The following is a 5,694-nucleotide window of genomic DNA, read 5'->3' as shown; positions in this document are numbered from 1 at the left end:
TTACGGCTAAAAGCTACTGCCACAACTATTGTTGTCGAACACGTCCCAAATAAGATCTACATAACTATATTCTTTTTATCCATAAATTACAAATGATAGTCAAACATAAATGTGTAAATAGTGTCAAAACTTAAAGTGAATCATTAAAAAAAAGAGGGGGAGGGGTTTATAACTCCAACACAATGACCAAGAAAAATAGAAAAAGGGACCATCTCATGTATCTTTTAGTTACTTTTGAGGAAATAAAAGTGGGGGCTATATTGTGGATATTAGAGGATAAAAGATAATTTTTTTATCAAATAGAAAATGAAGCATTGATGAGAAACTATATATATAAATAGAATTAGGAAAACAAAGGAGGCACCTCATACATGATTTTTATGTGGATAATACTAAATACTTTATCAATTTCAAAATATTTGAGACTTATTTGGACACACTTGTCAACGCATAATTTTTTAATATCTCAAATTCTCTAAATGTAAAAGTTATAAAAAAATTTGACATTGTAAAAGTATATATCAAGACGTATCTAACAAGATCCACATAACTATATTTTTCTGTACGTAAAAATCACATAATACGATCAAAGAAAAATATATGAATAGTACAAAAGTCAAACTGTCAAACTATGTAATCTATTTTGAGACAGATGTAGTATTAAGAAGAGCTCTATAGGGAGCCTCAAATCAAAATGACGAGTCACAACCGCACAAGCAAGCTAATTAGGAGTTTAGTAGAATAGTTGGCATTTTGTAAGCTTGTGTTTTATGATTCATTTTTTTTTTGGGTATGTTTTGGCTTTGAACGACTCTTTATTATACCTCTTTGAAGAGCTTTATCAAACACCTCTTTGATATATAGTATATTTTTTGGAAAAATTATTTTTAATAAATTAACTTTGCGCGTTCTTCTTAAAATAAGTCAACCATTCGATTAACTCTAAATAAGTTAACCTAGTATCTACTCTTGCTATAAATGAGTTAAATCACAATGTCATCCTATTAAAATGTGACACGTATCATACTTTCAACGTCATTAACTCGTTTATAGCAGAAGTAAATACAATGTAACTTATTCTAAGATAATAAAAAAATTGACTTATTTTGAAAAGATCAACCAAAAGTTGACTTATTAAAAACAATTTTTCCTATTTTTTTTTTGCTCTTTACCTCTAATGCTATATCCAATTATATGAAAAAAATTTATGTTGCTCAACATCATTTTTACATAACAAAAAAAGTTTAAAGGATTAAGAAAATGATGATGTTAGCCAGGAACATGATGGTGGGACAACTTAACTACCTAAGGGTCAATTAACTCAACCACTAAGCTACACCAAAACACCCCATTCGAGGAAGCAAGCCAAGGCAATGTACTTAATTAATTAATTAGTTAATAATTAGATAACCAATCACTTCAAATATATTAGTATGAGATGGCACAAGTCCTAAATATATGTCTCTACCCTAGTACCCTGCTACATAAATAAATAACTTGAAAGAGTCTTAAAAGTTGAAAAAATAGTTACCTTTTTTGATCTTTTCAGATAATTAGTTCGAAATACTAGTCTGTAAGCACATCAGCTCAAAGGCTATGTACAAGGTTAAACAACCCATAAGTAAATTTCCCAACGTATAGTTCGAAAATCGAAACCCTATATATGTCCTGAAACTCGGGATGATACTCCACTGAACTACCACCTCTTCCTCTAACAAAAATAGTTACATTACGTCAATCAAACTTAGATTCATGGTTATATTGGTTGCAATTTCAAACTTTCTAATCATATTAATCCCCCCTTTAAAAAGAATCACTATCATAGTAATATCCAAAACAATACTATCGTCCTAACTTTCAATAGTATCTGTTGGAGCATCGTAAGGAGTGTCATTGTCATTGTTTTACAAAAACAGATTGAACATGATATACTGAAAGTAATGGTAAATGCTACTATAATGCTGCTTTTAGTTTGCAAGGAAAAAGGACAAACATTTAGCAATAACCTTGTTAGGAATCAATCAAGAGTGTAAAAAGATTGTCTCCCCCTTGCCTCCCCTTAATTCCAATAATTACGCCAAACAATTTATTTTGCTGTTTTAATCATATAATATTAGTAATAGTAATGAATAATTATGATCAGACAAAAAGTGCTCCCCTAATGTGGTAGGTGATCAGAAGAAGAGGTGTCCAATGAGGAGAAAGTATTTGCCCATATCGGATATGGGCAAACCTTCCTATATCGAATACATGATATGGTTAGATGTAATCCAAATATGATTTAATAGCTAACTGATATGATATAATATTAAAAAATTAATTTTTTTTTGTTTTCATATTTTGTTTTTTGGGAGCTTGTTAGTTGAAATCTTATATCATATCAGTTAGCTATTAAATCATATCTGGGACTACATCTAATCATATCAAGTATCCGATATGGGAAATATTGGCCATATCGGATATGAGAATATCATAGCTGGTCCAATGAGTAGTACGTGAAGGGTTTTCTAGTTTTTACCTGTATAATTAGTAATTGGACGAGAGTGTTGTTCCGAGTTGGTATTGTTTTTCGAACTTAATATGCATTTTTTTCCATTTCCATTAAAATATATTAAGGAAAACTCAACATTTAAAAGGTACAAATATAAATATGTTGACACTTAAAACATGATTAAAAGTTGGTTGAGATGATAATTGTATCGTGTATAATAGCAAGAGGTCATGTCATGGGTTCAAATCTTGTTGCAAGCTAATTTTATTGTTTGGTTACATGTAAGAAAAATGATGAAACAAAAGGAAAAAACGAAAAGGAAAATAAGGAGGTAGTGAGAGAAGTGTACAAGAGAGCTTAGAAAGGTAGGGAAAAGAAAGTAAAATAGTTTTCTCTTCATTTTGAAGTGAAAATAATTTTCCATTATTGAAAGAGCCGTTTTACTTATAGAAAAAATCGTTTTACACTTCTTTGCAAGTCAAACCATGTAAAATTAAAAATAAAAAAAAATGATTTTACAGAAAAATGTTTTACGCTATACCAAACGGATTCATAATCAAAATCCAATCTTACTAATACATATATTGAAGTGAAGCTCCTACCAACAAAATAAAGCCATCCTTGACATTAATACCACTCCATCATACTCAACTCAACTACATCACAAAGAAAGTAAGATGAAGACAATTGGTCTAGAAAACAAATACAAACATAATGTCACAAAAAGTGAGGAAAAATGATTTCATGAGAATAATGCAACTATTCAAGTAATGTATATCTATATGCTCCTAGATCATAGCTAGTAGATATGTAAAGGCAACAAGTAGTCACAAACACATGACACATTATCCAAATTGTTAAAATCTAGGTATAGAACACGTGAACCACCTCTTTCTTTTTTGCAATTAACCATGATACTATCATCATGTAAAGACTAAAGAGAGGAGTAATGTGTAGTTTTCATTCTTCTAGCAAAACTTGATGAAAGTCCGAAGCAGTACTCCACTTTATAATACTTGTTATATTTTTTATTATAGAAAGTTTTATATTATTTATTATATTTCTTTTTTTGACAATAAATTCATTCTATTTCTCTCCTTTTATATGTGTTCCTTTTCTTTTTACTCTTTATTTTTTTCTTTTTTAAAAATTACATAAAAGTTTGTGAATTGAAAAAATATAGCGAGTAATATGAAACTGGTGAAATATGTTTTGTTGATGTCATGGCTTAGCCTCGCTATTTTTCGTATACTTATCATCTTACTATATTCACAACGACCATAACACGTGAGCACCATTTTGCCAACATTTTCAAGATATAATAATAATAAATAATAGAATATATAAGTTTAGCCAACCAACTAGCTGGTTACGTGTATTGGGATTTGGGTGTATATAAATAATTATGTAATCTATATTTCAATTTGCATCAGAAAGTGGCAAAAAGAGTTGGTTTAACAGTTCAACGAATTTTAAAAGGGTAATTCATCGTGATCTAAAACAAAGCACCAAATTGATATTCATATAAAAAATAAGTCTTTATTTGGTCTCCATTTTAAATTACAAAATAACAAATATATCCTTAGAAAAAAACAACCACCATTTTTTCCATTTGTTTTTTAAAAAACAAGGTCAAATTACACAATCCTATCAAATATTAAGGCACTAACTCAACCTCATCGATTTCTTTTTTTTTCAGTTAAAAACAAGAATTTTGATAGAAATATATCACAAATCTTTCTTTGTCTTTCGAAATTCAAAAAGTAATTTTGTGATTTTTTTTTCTTACATGTTATTTGAGGTTCTTAGATGTAATTATGCAATTTAACTTTCTACTTCCTTCGTTCGGTTTTAAATGAAACGTTTATTTTTTCATGCAACCCAACACGCTTCTTTAATTATTAATATCTTTAGTTGTGTACATGTAAAAAATATATAAAAGTTCTAATTTGATAGTATGCATCGAGACTAATCTACCAAGAACCCACGCACCCGACTATGCTTTTCTTTATATAATGGCGATAAATTGAAGTCAAAATTGATCAATGAATAGTGTCATTTCACCAATGCTTCATTTAAACAGAACGAAGGAAGTATTTGTTTTTAATGCATCTTGTATTCATGTACATAAAAGACTAGCTAGTCATATGTAAATGTCAGACAATAATTAACCAAGAATGTTATACCTAATCTTAAAGACTATATATATATATATATATATATATATATATGGAAGTGTTCAAAGATGATTATAGAAACCGGATTCAAAAATAAGTCCATGGTCAATTAATTAATTAATATACCATGAAACTAAATAAATAATCAGATTAGTATAATTAATTTTCGATTAGGACAAGAAGATGCCAATTCCTTGATGGCGTAATGAGGTGTTTTATTCTAAAGAGGATTTCCTTTTACTTTGTTAGTGAATAGATTATGTAAAATTGGTCCTAAGGTTGCCTGTTTATTAAGCAACAAATCTTCCCCACGCCCAACCCATGATCCTAGCCTTAATCATAAAACCCATCATTCATAGATAGTTTCATAGATTTGCATGCATGGAATGTTTTATTCCTCTAGCTATAAATACAACCAGATTCTCATCATGGTTGACTTATTTTCATTATTTTTCTTGAAGTTTGATGTTATATATTTCTATATATCATAATATAAATGTATGGTTGTTGAATTGGCTTACTTGTCAAATAATATAGAAGTATCTTTTTCCAATTCAGAACTACGTAGAGTTATTTAATTTTTACAATTTGGAAGCTCAAGACTCAATCTTATCAATAATACAACTTTGGAATAAAAAACTGTAAGAAAAACATTACATAAAATGTAATTGACTAAGGGCATATTCTCCCCAATTTATTTCCAGTTCTATTCAGTTCATTCAGTTCAGCTCTGAAGAATACTTTTACTCTCACATTTCACATTTTCACTATTCATTTCAGTTCAGTTCAGTTCAAGTTCAGTTGTTTTATGCCGAAGAGAACATACTTTTTGTCTCTATCTGTATCTTTTAAAATACTTTTTTTTAATGTATATTCATACTAATATTTGGAGCCTAACATAATAGAAAGATAAAGCAACTAATCGTTAAGATTGTGCATTGTCACATGTGAATATAACTTTCTTGCTTTTTAAGAACACAATAATTCTTAAATGTAACTGTGTTACCATAATTTATGAAGTAACAA

The sequence above is a fragment of the Beta vulgaris genome, chromosome 3 (assembly GCF_026745355.1).
Source record: "Beta vulgaris subsp. vulgaris cultivar EL10 chromosome 3, EL10.2, whole genome shotgun sequence".
NCBI classification, from domain to species: domain Eukaryota; kingdom Viridiplantae; phylum Streptophyta; class Magnoliopsida; order Caryophyllales; family Amaranthaceae; genus Beta; species Beta vulgaris.
The sequence above is the reverse complement of the archived record's forward strand: the minus strand, read 5'-3'. Positions refer to the sequence as shown.